This window comes from Paralichthys olivaceus, chromosome 23, assembly GCF_024713975.1.
Source record: "Paralichthys olivaceus isolate ysfri-2021 chromosome 23, ASM2471397v2, whole genome shotgun sequence".
Classification (NCBI taxonomy): Eukaryota; Metazoa; Chordata; class Actinopteri; order Pleuronectiformes; family Paralichthyidae; genus Paralichthys; species Paralichthys olivaceus.
In genome coordinates, this window is record NC_091115.1 from 13,837,894 (window position 1) to 13,854,545 (window position 16,652).

The 16,652-nt window shown below is 39.5% G+C and overlaps 2 protein-coding genes across 3 annotated transcripts in view; one reads left to right on the forward strand and one right to left on the reverse strand.

The window, feature by feature from the left end:
* Positions 1–8,666, reverse strand: part of slc38a4 (solute carrier family 38 member 4) — a 34,629-nt gene extending 25,963 nt beyond the window's left edge. Inside the window, exon 1 of the mRNA XM_020099966.2 lies at positions 8,489–8,666. The gene's annotated coding sequence lies outside the window, so the exon portion shown is untranslated. The remainder of the gene's footprint in view (positions 1–8,488) is intronic.
* Positions 1–16,652, forward strand: part of LOC109637456 (amphoterin-induced protein 2-like) — a 51,141-nt gene that overhangs the window by 10,598 nt on the left and 23,891 nt on the right. For both annotated transcript variants that reach the window (XM_069520081.1, XM_069520080.1), the window contains exons 2-4: positions 12,366–12,448; positions 13,247–13,288; positions 14,133–14,177. The gene's annotated coding sequence lies outside the window, so the exon portion shown is untranslated. The remainder of the gene's footprint in view (positions 1–12,365; positions 12,449–13,246; positions 13,289–14,132; positions 14,178–16,652) is intronic.

Sequence of the window (16,652 nt, forward strand, 5' to 3'; positions counted from 1 at the left end):
TGACTATTTTCCTCTGACCGTGCCCTCCTCTCTCTGCCACGTGCACAAAACCTTCTCGTAATTTGGTAAAACTTTGTCATCTTACGGACAGTGTCCACCTACTGCAGGAGCTTGCCAAGACATTTTGACTGTTTCTTTGTGATGAGGAAGTTTCTCCTTTTTTTTTTTAGCCTGGTTTAGACACAGGCTGGTAAAGAGATTGCTCAAAAGAGAGTTGAGGTATTTCACTCGTTCACTGCGCAGCTGCTGATCTGTGAAGTTGCAGTTTTGACCTCTGCATGTATTTGATTAAACTCCAGAGCATAACACCTCATAAAAAATCATTCCTGTAGCATGCTGGAGAATAATACACAGTGTTGACGTCAGTAAACAAGAGGCCATGGGGGATATTGCCGTCATGGATCAATGGTTCATTAACCTCCTGATTTTACCATAACATTTCTACCATGACACTGTGGACTATAACGTGCACCCCTGAATGGATGAATCATTTCAGCAAACACACACACACAGACACACACTGCCATCCAAACCCATGTTAATGTGTATATTTGCTAGGTAGTCCACAGTCCCGACAACATACTTAGTGATCATTGCGAGTCTATAAATAAAGCCTATACCTCTCTATGCCATGTGACTGCCTGCAAATACCACAGACTGCTGCTAAATCACTCGCCAGAGGACATCCAATATCTGAATGAATATCAAATATATCCAGGGCTTTTAAGTGGTGAAAACCTGAGACATTTACGTCTTTATTAGAATAATATTAAAGGCAAATGTAGTCAACTTATGATTTCGTCTTTTTAAGAAATTCAAAGGTCAAAAGCGACAGACATTTCTGTCCCCTGCGTCTACTACTATCAGCTCTATGTACTCATTTGCAAGTAGGTGACTGCATGCTGTAAAATACATGATGTAACACTGAGGTCATTATTATTTGTGGAAACGTGTCAAAAAAAGTCAAACGCTTGTTTGTCCTGCAGCTCAGACTGGGTATAAACATCAATCCAAAGAGTAGTGGATTTACGACCATGCACAATTCCTCATTAAGGTGCACAATTAAGCATTCCTTGTTTTCTGTTAGCTCCACAGCTTTAAACTAAGCTACACATCATTGAATATATTTAGAAAATGTTTCCTACTTAATGCTCAATATGTGCTTTAAAAAAGAAAATAACAAAAGTATGGTTTTGTTAGTGAGTAGTTCTGACAGTACAGGGGCACTTCAGGGGCTATTCAGATTCCAACTAGGGCCAAAGCCCCCTTGGCCCTGCCCCTGGTCCTAATGTCATCACAAGTGGAATGCTTTATGTACAGGTGTGACCACTGAGGACACATTTGACATCCGATCCCTCAGACCACATTTCAGAGGTGGTGATTTTTGGATGAGAGTGAACCGAAAAGTGTCCTAGGTCACGCATGAAGAACCAGCTGACCTCTGACCTGCTACAGTTTCATGGTGAACCAAGTATTTTTATGCTTCTCAGTGTTTGACATAAACCGAATCACTTGCGCCACAAACACAATATTAACACTGACCGTTTCCTATTGTTTTATTATAAAGCTGGCAGCAGCACAATGTTTATCACATTGAGACACACACACATAGTCAAACACACTGACCCTGTCTGTTAACTCAGACTGGATTAAAAACATGTTTGAGTTTCACAAACAGAAAGGACGTAGGTGTTTATTTGCATATAGAGCAGGGAAGAGAGATAGAACTGATCACAACTGATCACTGAAAACACACATTCTAATGCCAGATGTATTTGTGACCAGATCTCTCGAGACGTGTGTTAATATGAGGTCTGGACATTCTAGTTGTCTCCAAATGTAACAGGGAAAATATTTTTAGACTTCAAAACTTTCTCTTTGAAGGTTGAGTAACGTGGCTGTAAGGGTCATGTGTGAACATGTCAGTGTATACAGACGCCCAGTGTAGTATAAACAGAATTGCGTGTGGTCCATTGTGTGCCATATCTGGCCCTTTAGATTTCTTCATTGCATGAGGTCTGACTATAATTTAATCGAATAGTTTGACATTTGGGGAAGTATGCTTTATTTAATTTTTTTGGGCTTAAATTTAGTATCTTCTAGATATGATGCTATAGCAAACAGCCACTTAGCTGATGAGACTGCTAATCATCCCTGTAGTTATATACAGTACAATATGAAAATGTAACCACTAAAGATTACAATGCTCACAGTGTGTGAGTGTGATCAACGTAAGTGGTTCAACCCAACAAATCACAGCTAGTTAAGTGTGTCATGTAGGGCAGATTTACAGCTGCTGTTTAGATTCAGAAGTCGACTGTGCTCGGCCATAAAAATAAAACAACCACAACATACAGAGTTTTTTGCGACTGACATCTGTGTTGAACTGAGTACAAGCCTTCCTCCCAGTATCTGACAGAGCTTCCACGTAGGAGGAATCCATCTATCTTCTGTATGTAGCACGTTGAGACGACTCCCTGCCCCCCCTTCTTCACATGTCACACTGTAGTCATACATTCAACATGTTGGAAACAGATGGGCAGTCAGGGCAGGCTACGTCTCAGTATCAACATTTGGTTCCGAGAAAAGAGGCCAAGATATCTTTTTGTACTCAAGATAAAACTCAATATCTAAAAACACCAGATTCGATCCTGAGAAAACACTATAAAATCCTAAAAACGAAGATGAAAACAACCATGATAAATAAATACCCAAGCTTGAACACTCTGTTATACTCTGTAGTATTGAGCTACATATTTCTGATTCACCAGGTGTACACTTGGCTCCAAACCCTGTACACGTGGAGTGTGCGGAAGTGTTTCAGACAGGATCATGATTTATCCCCAGACAGGTACAGTATGCATGTGTCAGACCAACACCATCATTTCTTTAACTTGCCCTTCAACTGCTTTTATATTTAACAACCACTACTTAACCACCCTCCTCTGTGGCTGCACGTTCCTAATGTTTTACCATGACTTTTACTGCACTTTATGTTCTTTTTATCCTACGCTCAGACTAAGGCCTCTTTCCTTGGCCTCATAGAGCAATACCCGACTGTGTAGTACTGTGGTGATTTGAGCAAGATACTAATGTCTCATGTGTTAGAAACATAGAAGGAGCTCAACGGTCCAGCACATGCCTTCTGGCTGAGCGCAGACAGCTACAGTTTATGGTTATGTGATATATGAGCAGAAGTAATAAGAAAGCAACGCTCCCCCGAGAAATCGCTGTGCTGGACTTGCAAGAGTTTTTTTCTTTTCTCTCACATATCTGTCACCTGACATCTTCAAACTAAGCTAGTGCAAACACTGAATTTCCAGAGAAAGTGCCATCTGTCTGTTCTAAGCATTTGCTCGCTATCGTAGTTGGCGCCTCCATATCAAGGGCCATGCATCAACTGAAACAGCAGAGCAGGCTGTTTTTAAGAAGTAGAAGGGGAAAAAAAGCTACGTGAAGGCTAACAACACTAATCTTTGTTTCTTACCATTGACTGAAACTACAGTATGTGGAAAACTGCAACTAATGTTTGCATGTGGCAAAGTCTTTGTGGAATACTCAGAAAGCCGGCAGAAAATCGGCTGAATCGGAATTTCGAATGAATGGACATTGACAACTCAAAGAGCAGCTGTAAAACTACGACTGTTCTCAAACTAATCGCACTGAAGCGAGAGGGCCAAAAACAAAAAACATATTGACAAAAACTCTGACTTCTGCGGTGTCACGTGTCATTAAAGGTCAGTTGACCATTGGCAAACATCATAATGACCTTTTGTGCATCGTCCTGGTGTGTCCCAACTTTGTTTGTGATCCAACTTTGTGAACACTCGCTCTGTTCATGTTAGCAGTTGATATCGATCTTCTCATGTGCAAATCGTGACGCTGGCAACTTGCTTTGCTACAATATGTAACAAGCTAAAGGTTGACCTTGAGAATGACTCTAAAAGGTCTACAAGTCTGAAGAGGATTTTTTTTTTCTGTCACTCTAAAACACTGATTTAAATAATCTAAGTTTCTGGTTGACAGCACCAGAGCTAAAAGACTATGAAAGTTCTGTGTGTGGTATTTTCTAACATGTTTCCATTACAAAAACACACTCGAAGTGTAATTTGAGAGCGCATGAGGGCATACATGTGTCTGAACATCTGAACTTGTTAGGTCACCTGTACAAAGATGCCATTCGCCTCCACACATTTGGAACAGACGGCTCATTCAGCAGGACACCACATCTCCAGAATAATCTGCTTATTTTCTTGTTTCTCCGGTTTGTGACATGCTGAGCTCTGACAAACTTAAACAGACCATGACAAACACTCTGTACAGAAAATTGCACATTTTCAAGTTCATTAGTGAAGCACAAAAAGGCTAACACACAGTTTATTTTAAGATATCAGATGACTGTCAGTAAGCCTTGCCCCCTAGTTCTTTTTAAATAAAATGTAATCAAAGAATAGAGTTTTGAGGCGAAAGAGTCTGAAAGCTAGAAAACTTAAACTTTGTCTCAGCAACTCATGTGCAGGAAAATGTGTCTTGTAACATTTTGTAATTATCATTTCATAATTTACGTCCACTTGATTATCTAATATGGGTCATACATTTCATTCTCTTTTATGGGTTCGTTTGCAGACCTCTTCCCTTCGTATAAGACTTTTCTGTAGCATCGGTAGCCATGCTGTACTGATTATTCAGAAGCCGGCTGTGGGACATCTGGGCCCTGGTTAGGTTTGACATGCCACCCTGTTAGAAGACTGACAAGAAGAGACAGTAATGACAACCTCCCCCTCCCTGATCTCTTGCCAGGATGTCATCTTTGATTTTGCATTTGTATTATCAGCACTGATTCATATTTATTTCTGGTTCAGAATTTTGACATAGTTGAAAGGATTCAAATGAAAAAAGAAAATGTATGAAAAGCAAAGATGAGCTATATTTTCAGCAAATTTACTGTCTCCCCAATAAGATCATTTGTTGGTTATTCTGTTTTTTCATGCAAACGTTTTATGTCTCCGGTAATAAACATTTTAAGTTCAACTGGAAACACTATTATTAGCTGTTTCTGGAGCATTGAGTCTATCTTATCCACATGGGGCATAAAAAAACACTATTTAAAGTGAAACTATCTACCATTTTCTGTGCACTATAGGATAAGTGTGAATACTAAAACAAAGCACAACAGAAGCACAAACAGAGAATAGTGAGTGTACAGGCTCAACATTAGCAGTCCCAGTTGTAATATGACATGAAACATGAGCCTTTTATCTGTAAAAATGTTTCTAACAACCGTTTACAGCTTCACATTATAGTAAATGTGTCCTCTTGCTTTGAATTAGATGAAAAAAACCCGAAACACTTAATATGAAGCTAACTAGTTCTGGACAGCTTGAGGGAAACAACTATATTTGCCAAAGTGTTTATATGTAACACATTACATCTACATAAAATCTTTATTATATCTATACACAGCAGGAATCAGTTATTATTCTGCAATGGGGGGAAAAAAACACTTTGTGTTTCTCCAAACCACACAATCATCTTGCTTTTAACTTCGGATAATATCAGAGGTGGAGCTTGTTCATGTGGAATATTTGCACACAGGGAAGTGAGCAGTGTCATTAAAATGGCAAATTCACAGCAAATAGAAAAAACTTTCTAAAAAACAATAAAAGACGAGCTCCAATGTTTATTTATGTATATGTTGTTTATGACTTAGACTAATAAAAAAGATTTAACATAATTTGCCAGAGAAAGCAAGCCTGTCTGTAATCAAACTCTGGAGGAGCTCACTGGACCACAGACAATTTGTTTGCTTTTATTTAACCGATCCAAAACTTGTAGATCTAACGACTATTCACTGACACAACAAAGCAGGCCTGTTTACTGCATGACCCAGATCCTCACCAGAAATGGCCATTTCCAGTATGTAGGTTGCTAGTTTCGGAGGTTGTTGTTGTGGTTTGCAGTAGCAAAGCTAGTGGAAAGCGAGGAGAATGTAAGTTAAATATGTAGCCAGTCGAACTCTTTAACCCACAATCTGCATCCGGTGAGTTACACTAAACATAGGCTGTGGTTTTGTAAATGGAGTAGCTGTTCCCTTCTGCCACCAGTCCTTATACTAGGCTAAGCTACCGGGCTGTTGAAATGTATATTTATCATCCTTACATAACAATAGCAATGGTGTTATTTTATGTAACTCTTAGCAAGAAAGCAAATTTCAAAAATTTTAAACTATTGAGAGATCAAGATGAATCCAACTGGAACTTTCAATGATGTGCCTTCTTGCACATTCCAAGTTTCTGAGTTACAGATGAACTGAATTCCTGCAGATAAAATTGGACAGCTCTTTGCATTGTATGGTGCACCATGTTCGCAAGTTTTCATTGACTGTTACTGTGTTTTGGAAAATTGCCAGCTGCTTCTCCCCTTTGTGGCAGTACCTCGCTGTGTCTTTGTGTCGGTGATATCCACTCCTTTTGAAACTGACTCTAAGTCGGGGGTTTGAGGCTCATGTGCTCATTCATGGTCCAAGTTACATCAGCCAGCTCCAGCAGCACATCAACCCCCAAGACGCTGCGGCGGGGCATGACCTACATGTGTCATTCAGGATTCACGACCAAGCGTCACCCTGCCGACAGGTGTTCAAACCTGTACTTTTTATTTCTACCCACAGCCTACAGTCTTGTCTACAGAGGCCTTACTGTAACAAAATGTTCCAGTGTGCAACATTCATTTTGATTTTAGGCGTACTCCTCAGCCTCTGTAGACAGCTGTGTCATTTCGTCTCTGGCAGTGGTGTGCTTGTACTATCGCTGACACTTTTTAAGCAGCAGGTTGGTGCCAAGAAACAGGACGATAAGTTTTCTCACAAGTGTGCTATCCCTTATTTCTTGTTTTTCATTCGATTTCAAACTAATTTCTTTACAGTCTTTACTAGTCACCATGAGTGTGAGTCCGGAATTTTTACATATCCCCACAATCATCAAGAAACACTACCAGTTCCATACTATTACAACTGGAGATACTTAAAAATCCATCTGTTGAAGACATATAGTAAGTGGGGCCCTATTAAGGGAAGAAATGATTATATCACTTCACCCTGTTATGTAAGTAAGGTGTACAGAGAACAGACTGGGTGTGAGAGGGAACGTGCACAATCACTATGTGGCAACCATGTATTTTTAGCATTGAAAAGGGCGACGATAGAAACTGGACTCACTGCTTAAACATACCTCAGCTAAAATGTTCTCTACAGGCTGAATCTAGTCTTTGTTCTCAGTTGCCACTCTGAGGTTATTGGTGCCTAAAACTGCACAAACATAACACATTGGCTAAGGAAGAGAATGTCTGAAAAGCTCCCCAGAGAGAAGGCACAGTAAGGAAAAAAATCCCTTTGAGATCTGAATGATATTGTCAAATGCATCAGATGAGTGATTGCACACACACAGTAAAAGAGAGGAAGGCCTAAATCAACTGATCAGTAAATGACAGTTATTTACAAAGATGGAAATGTCGTAAGATAAACTGTGGTGGTCCTTTGCAGTATGAAGAGGGGAGAATCACAACTGAGCCATGTGGGCTTTGCTGCCAAGATTTTGGAGATCAAATTGAGTTAAAATTATCTTGGCAATTTTGTACAATATTCCCCAGTAAAGCATGATAACAGTCTGCCCCTGCGATTGCAGTCATAACATATGTATTAGTCCTAAGTGAGCCCTGCAGGCCACACTCAGCATGCTGCTGTCTGCTGTTACATAACGTCATGATCCATATTTTTAACTTTATTCATAACCCCTGTATGTTATCCATTATTAACCCCTTCAGAAATAACCATTCTAACTCATATTCAGAAGATGCAAGCTTTTGGTGTGGCAGTGGAAGCTTTAAGATACAAACTGGGAACAATAATAGTCTCCTTTGTGCTTTTCTCGTGAAGTAAACGCGGAAAAAAGGGGGCAGCACAGCAAATAGGCAAATTCACAACTGCTTCCGTGCAAAAGGTATCTTCAGTCCACAGGATGAACTGGTGCGTTCAGTGGCTGGAGTTAAAAGTCTATGAAACCAAGAGTTAAAGCGAATTCTGTTGTTGGAGTAAGAAAAAGAAAACAAAGGTTCGCGCTTCCAGTGACGCCCTGCAGGAAGCTACACGCACACAAACACACACACACAGCCACTGTTGCTCTTTAACTTAAATGCACACATTTGATGCATAACTCGAATGTTAATATACAGGAAAAAACTCTGTAATGTCAGTAAAACCCATGCACAAGTAATCCTTCTTTTATTTCCATATCCTCTTGCTGGAGCCGCTTCTTAGAATTAATCAGAATTAAAATGCGCGCTCCCGAGTCCATCAAGCATGGTGGCCAAATTAACCAGCGAACCACATGCACGGGCGGGGGGTGGGTTGAATTATCACAGTAATAATAATAATTGGCTGCTACTACTGCAAATAAAAGTAAAGGCTGGATGTGTAAATGTTGGGGGGTCTTACCTACTGCTCCGGCGGACAGACAGCTGCGTGCAGCCTGGAGGAGGAGGAGGAGGCGGACTGGTGGAAACAGGAGTTGGAGACCCTTCCCATTTAACAAGCGAGGAGCCTGAGTGGAATTTTCCATCTGCCATGTGATGATGGCAACTCTCGGGGCGTCGTGTTACTGCTCTGGTCTGCTGGGGGGCTTCTTCACCCCTCTCCCCAGATCCCTCCCCCCTCCACTTTTCTTTCTTCCAGGTGAAAAGACCCGAGCCTCACTTATCCCTCACTTGATCTCTCATCTCACACAGCGCCATTGTTATCCTCAGATATGACAATCAACATGCATATTTATACTGGCTCAAGTGTGGAGCTTGCGCAATGTTTTAGTGAGATTAAATGAAAGGTTTGTTTAATGAGTGTGGTGCATTTACTGACATGTGGTGCGTTTACTGGCGCTTTGTTTACACCTGGTTGGAATGCAGCTCCGCACACTCCCCATTCACTACTATTAAATGGTATTAAAGGGAAAGAGGGAATAAAATAAGGATTTGTCTTTTATATATCTGGTGGGTATAATTGCTCAAGCACTGATTTTCAATATAACTCCAGTTGATGCCTCCGTGTATTTAAACGTATAGAGCTCAGAGGATTGAAACAATAACCCTTAATAGCCAGGCTATTATGGGAAGAATGTTATCCACAATTCAAAATACATATATTGGTAACTGACCAACAAATCTAAAAAATATGTAGCATTCAGTAGAAGGTCTAACAATCCCACAAATTTAACCTAAATTATTTATTTTTCAAATAAACATGTAAAAAAAGTTTTAAAAAAAATCCTGGATTTGAACTGTAATCAGCATCTGCAACTTAATTAAAAAAGTTTGTCCCCTCCAACAAGTTCGGTGGAAATCAGTTTCATCTCTTTTGCAAAATCATGTGAACAATTACAAAAACTAACAAATAGACACATGTGAAAGCATGACCTCCTTGACAGAGAGAATAATACCATATATTTTAAACTTATTTAAGCAGTTGTATTATTTTACCCCAGAAAGTGGAAGCTGCATTTGCACCATAATTCAAAATATTTGTCCCAGGCACAGGCCTCATCCCTCCAACAAGTTTGGTGGAAATTTGTTCAGTAGTTTTCTCAAAATCCTGCCAACAAATAAACCAACAAACAAACAGACAGGTAAACACTCGGGTGAAGACATAACATCCACGGCAGAGGACATTATAATTATATTTTTCATTTGAATATTAACATTTTAGCAGTTGCAGATTACAGGAGAAAGAGGAGACTACATGTGTACAATACAGTCATAGCAGAATGCCAGTGTCGGATATGATTATGTCAATAAATTAACATGGGTGACATTCGATCTCTTGCTCTCTGAAGGGTAAATAAAGATCATGCGACTGCTTCCTGTTTACTTTTCCAACCACTCATCAACCACAGGTTGATTGTTATTATTATAGATGACCATTATCACAAGCAAACTCAATATAGAAAGACAGGGCGAGCTGCAGCAACACTGTGGACACAAGTTTCCAGCTGCAGCTGTTCTTCTATGCAACCATCATGCCAGGTACAAGTGATGTCATGAGGGTGCAGGAAAGAAGGACTCTCAGGGAGGTCTGTCCACTGCTGCCAGAGACAAAAATATGCAACTGCATTGATCATATTTTTATATTACACAGATCCTGCGTGATGAGTTGAAAAGCTGCCATTTTCAAGATTAATAAACTACCAGCAATCAGTTGATTAAGAGAGACGTTTTGCAAGTATTATGACTAAAACTGCACGAACATAACATTTTGGCTACAGGAGAGAAAGTGAGAATGAGAGTGCACATGTCTGAAAAGCTCCCCAGAGAAGGCACATTAAGGAAAAAAAAACCCTCGAGGGCTGAATGATATCTTCAAATGCATCAGATGATTGATTGCAGTTACAGAATAAAAGAGAGGAAGGCCTAAATCAAACAAATCAGTAAATGACAATTATTTACAAAGATGGAAACGATATAAGTTTAACTGTGGTGATCCGTTGCAGTTTGCAGGGATGAGAATCACAACTGTACTATGTGGGCTTTGGGGTTTTTGGAGATCAAATCGGGTTAAAATTAACTTGGCAATTTTGTACAACATTTTTCAGATAAGGATGACAACAGTCTGAGCCTGCAAATGCAGTCATAACAATAAATAATCAAATAGTCAATTCAAAAGTTAACAACACATTGATCATAAAACTAATCATCACTTGAAGTGATAAATAACATTCAAATATAGGCCCAGTCATTTCCCTACATGGGGAGATTTATTATAGGCAAGTGTATATCTACAGTATGGTTTTACTATATCTATTTCTGTAAATGGTAAGAAAACCTGATGATGATAGCTTTAGAAAGTGGCAAGTGGCAATTATCACCACAATTACTAATAATCAAATCAAAATTGGGTGTCTAATTTTCTCTTTTACCCATCAATCAAACAATGTGGGTGGTTCTTTTTTTTATCTGGTGTCAGTCACCAGATAAAATTCATCTTCTTTCTACTTCACACAATCCAAGAATGAAACACAAGCCAGAGCAACATGTCACTTTCCTTGTGCTGAAAGAAACAGACACCAGACTCCAGGGCTGCGTTTCCGCACACATGAAAAGCTATTGGTAGAGATGGATTGATTGAAGCGTCATTCAGCCAATCACAGCCATTTGACCAACCCACCAGGTCCGGCTAAATTAAACAGCTGAAGCGCGTTAAAGTGACGTGAACACGTGTCTATCAGTCACCTCGTGACATGTCAGTAAGAGGTCGTTACAGACACATGGTATGAAACTGTTATTTCACCTCTGAGTTAAATACGAACATGTTTTATCACTTGTTTATCTCACGTTAGCTAACATTTAGCTCGTGAACATAAAGGGAAATGAGCTAGTTAGCTAGCTTCCTCAGCAACACCTTGACACAACCCAATGTTAGCTGACATTAGCTACTTAGCGTTACCAGAGGTAAAGTCTTCTTGGGTGACCTCTTCCAATTGATGTTGATACTGTCTCTCTTCACTTTTCCACTTAACATTTGCTTGATATAAAGCAGCGTAGTTCCATTTTAACTGGTCATCATGCTAACTGTATGTTTTTGTTTGTGGTAACAGATTTAACATATCGATGAAAGTCGTTGGCATCAAAACTTGCTTCAAAATGTCAGAACCCTGTTTGTTCCATTGTGCCATACATTTTCATTTGTTTTAACACGCCACCCTTTAGAGTGAGTTACAGTATATACATCAGTTAAAATTGATTTGATTACAATAGATTTTAAACATGATTTGTTTTCTGGTGTGTAGCCCAAGATGTGTTAAGAGTATAATATTCTGTCAGAGGGGTTACTTCTGTTCCATATGCTAAGGTTGTCTTGGAGCCACTGTTACCTCTGTGGCGACATGGGGGGGCATGGTAGTGTGGAGTTAATCTGTCCTGCTTTGTCTTTCTAATGTGTACATCTGTTTATGCATTTGTGTCATGTTGGGATGTGTAAATGTTTGAATGTTCACTAAACAGATTGTAGAATAAGAAAAAAGAGCACATCACTTCAGAGATCGAATGCCAAGCATGTGACAGACAGAAATCATCACATGCCAGCTGTAGGCATGGGAGTTTATATTCTTCATGATTCATGATATTCAAGACATTGATCAACAAATTCCCACAACTTGCCTAATGCTTTCCACATGCGTCATGTTCAGCACACACCTTTCAGACAAATCATTTGTTGATCAGGTCATCATGGTATTGTCTGAAAATAACAGCACTTGCAATACAATAACTCCTGAAAACAAATTATAAACCAAAATGTTTCCCTGATTTTGGGCTTTTTCCATTCACAGGTCACTGAACCTCCGCTCTTCAACTGGAATGTCCACTGCTTTTTCCTTTCATATCATGAATGCCAATTTTAACAAGAATAAAGGTGAGGATGTGTGGAAGCTGTACACATCCAGTAAAAGCATGTTTGCTTACTTTATACACAATAACTACACAAGTCTGAAGACTCTCAGTCACCCAGGTCATGTTATACCCAAGTGCTAAAAACAGGTCAACTGAGGTTACTTGAGAGGCTGGACCCACCAGGCTGTTGGTTTCGTTGGGAGTCGTCGTGGGTCGTTAGGGGTCGTTGAGTTTACCTGAGAGGCTGGACCCACCATGCTGTTGGTTTCTTTGGGACTTATTGTGGGTCATTGACCCCCTGTGAGTCATGTGTCCTAAGGTATGAATTGTAGTGAATGTTCCTGGGGATAGAAGTCAAGACTGTATTGTATGTACCTCAACGACCCTACAAGTGAAATATCTGCGACTCCCATCAGTTAGAACTGAAAAAGCCTCTTGGATGAGAGGTGAAACGTCTCAACCAAGTCCATTTTACCTGTTTTTAGCACTTGGATAAAGTTCCACCATGTTGATGTGGATGAGTGATGTTTTCACATGTAGAGTTACATGACATGTTTGCATTTTAATGATCACTAAATGTACCTTTTAGCACAAAACAAAATCAGATAACTTCGATTTGTTGTTTTTATTTTTCATTTACAGTTTTTCTGAAATAATTCTCATTTCATCAATTTTATAATAGTAAAATAGTTTTTCTCCTAATGCTATGTTGTTGTTCATTTAAATTGCTTAAAGCTGTATTTTTTGTGTTAAGTTTCGTACCTGATTTCATCCTAATTACTGCTATGTTCTGCTTGTTTTGGAATGGAAATGGCTACAGGCATCGACCTCAATGAGAGAGGATGAAGATAACCTTACACAGGTGAGCAGAAATATCTAATATAAATATTTAAACCATATAGTATTTATATTGTCAGAGAAAAGTCTATCACCTCAGACTTTTGGACAATTCCAATATATCTGGAAATGGTTTTTTTAACTAGACACAAAGTCTGTAGTTGTTAATATTATAGTAAGTGAATGCTGATGACTGTAGTATCTCTGAATGAAGGGTGTGGTGCCCCTGTGTACATTTTGAACTCAGTACTGAGTTATTTGCATATGGTGGTGACGAAATGAGAGAGACACATTATTATCTGGTATGTTATGGATTGAGACTGGAACTTGTTTGATGCTCATGTCCCCACCTTACAAGCCTCACACAAAGGCTGCCCCACCCTTGAAAACTCTATTTGCAATACAGGGATTAATGGAGTAATTGTTCCTTATGGATCAAACTGTCTACTGCATCTTTGAGTAACACAAGTAGTTACTTCAATATAAAACACAAAGAAAGAATTTCATATTCATACACGTGTCTTTATTTATCCAGCATTTTAAAAAATCTATCATTTTTATATGACAACAGAAATAAACATGGTTTTCATATAATTGAAAAAGCACAAGAATTCCAGACTGACGAGGTAACACATGACATATGAAAGCCTAATAGATTTTATCTAACACTCCGTGCTCCCTCCTCCCTCTGTGTACAGGGTGGAAAGAGGAAGCTGATGTTGGCTTAAAACAAAAGCTGCAAAACGTTTCACCTCTCACGATGCCAACAGAGATTGGCCCGAGAGGGACATCATTTCCTTTAGGATGTGAAATCAAATCATACACAATGCACTGTTTAATTGCCATATATTCCCCCATTATTTATGCAGGGTCATGGGGAGATGAAGCCCATCCCATCATGCACTGGGTGAGAGGTAAGGCACACCCTGGACAGGTCAAGAATCAATCACTTAAGACATACTGACATACAGTCACCAGCACGTTCGCACCTTCTTCTTTACACCATTCACTGCACTAAATCGACATGTTTTTGTTGTGGGACTATTTTTTTGTTTGGTCCCAGTGTTTCTCACATAATTATAGTCTTGGGTGGTTGCGCCTGCTCAAAAATACTAAGTTAGAGATCTATTATTTTATTATCTGAAAACATTTTTCTGGATCCTCATAAAACTGTGGCGAGACAAATTAGACCATGGCAGGCAGCCAAAGTCTGGGTAATTAATGGAAAACACTGGTTGTCCCATGAAAACTATTCACGTCCCTTCAATTTCCTAATTAACCCCACAAGGTCCCACTTAGTCATCACCAGTGTCTAAAATTAACTGCTATACCTTCATGTGGATTGTACAATTTAATTGAAAAGACATTGTATATAAAATAGGTTAACAGTTTGCCAAGCCCGCCCCTGTCTGTGACCCCTGCTACTCCTGTTGAAGCTTTTAGTTTTTGCTTGAAGTGATAGGTGTGTATGTTAGCAGTGGCTCCTGCCTCACTCAGTAGTAAATTGCAGGCTGCAGAGTTCTTGTCAGATCACTTCTTTCTAACTACACCCTCAAAGATTTTTATGTTGTAGTCTTCAGCTCCTGCCGATGCTAACTCAAGTGAACTAACTTGAAATAAAAAAATGCAACAACAAAGCACAAAACAACAAAACAGAAACCGGATAAGGAAGGTACCTACTATTATCAGCAAGGATCGTTGTTTATTGGAGAGAAATAAAGTCTGTTGTTTTAATGGTAGGAAACATCATGATGATGTCATTATGAAATGGCATTATTACAAACAGAAATGGTCATGTAGGACATTACAGGGTTGCTGTCTCTGCAGCAGCTTACACTTTGATACTTGGTGACATGATTTGAATCACGTTCTGAATCACTGCATGGATACTGAGTAAAGCATCTCACATGAGAGAAAGTCTCCTTCAGCTGACAGTGATTAAACACTCCAACACTGTAATCAGGTTTAGTTTCAATCCACAGGTACAGTCATTAAGTCTCGAGACCATTCAAGGTCAAGAGAAGGTGTATCAATAATACTGACTGGTCATCTACCACTGATGTTTTATGTAATGACTTGAGCTTGACCACGTGGCATTGTTTTCTTTATTGTCATCAGAGGTTCAGTATGTTCAGTTCTTGTCTAGCAGTAAATAAATATAAATATAAATATTGCAGACTATTATTACACAACAGCTGCTGAGACAGGAGCCTGTCTGTGTCAGGCTGAGCCTTTACAGTCTGAGATACTGAACATCTCGTCCGAACTGTGGGAAACCCTGGTTCGCAAAACCAGCTGACCTAGTTAGCGGAAATAGAAAGTGCATTTCACTTGTGGGGTTGAAAAGAGGTGAGAGAGTTGAAGCTGTGATTGACACTGGCATTACGCAATATGTTGCTCGGTGTCATTGCTTTTATGGAGGGCTATGGCTAAGGGGACAAATGCTGAAGTTCTGCAAATACATTTGGTAGAAAAGCTGAAGTGAATAAGTTGAATTTTAAGTTTGAGCGTAAATTATATAATGATGAAGTACTTTGGCATTTGTTTATATGTTTATAAATCAAAGAAATGTAATATTTACTACGGAATCCCTAAAGCACTAATAATCAATGTTTTTATATTAATTCACAAAATGATTGTTTAATGTGAGAGATGTTGCTCCCTGATGATGTGTACGATGGAGAGTTCTTTGCAGGTTGACTTTACTGTTCCCAATTTTAGATGAGCAACAGTAAAGGAACAGATAGTTTCAGTGTTAATGACATTTCATATTTGCTTGCAATAACTGATGTCATCTATGATCCATCCAAATGCTGCTATATGTCCAGTAGCTCACTCGGCGAGTCCAAAGACTTTAACCTTCCCCCCCGATGAAGTCCTGTCTTTTGCTAGCAGTGTGTTTTGGTTTATTGTTTTGCTGCATGATGATGCATGGATTAATTTCTCTGTAAACTTGCAGATAATATTCCTGTAGACCTCTGAATTAATTCTGTTGCTGCCACATCATCAATAAAGATGACTGAGAACATTCCAGAAGAGGCAATGAAGGCCCCAACCATAACACCACCTCCTGCCTGCTTCACAGAGTTTGTATGTGCTGGATCATGAGCAGATCTTTTCTTTCCATAAAACTTTGTTCCAGAGTTTTTATGGCTCAACTCTGTAGTTCCTTTTGGAAATTCCACTGTGGCCCTCAGATTCTTTCTGTTGATGAGAGGTTTGCGTCTTGTGGTCTGGCCTTTATACTGTATTTGTGCTCTTCGGTGGATTGTGATACTTTCCCCTCTGCCCTGTGGAGGTTGGTGGTGATGTTCCTGGCAGTTGTTCTTCACAGCCTTCACATTGTTTCTGTCATGAACAGCTGTTGTTGTCATTGACCGACCTGTTTG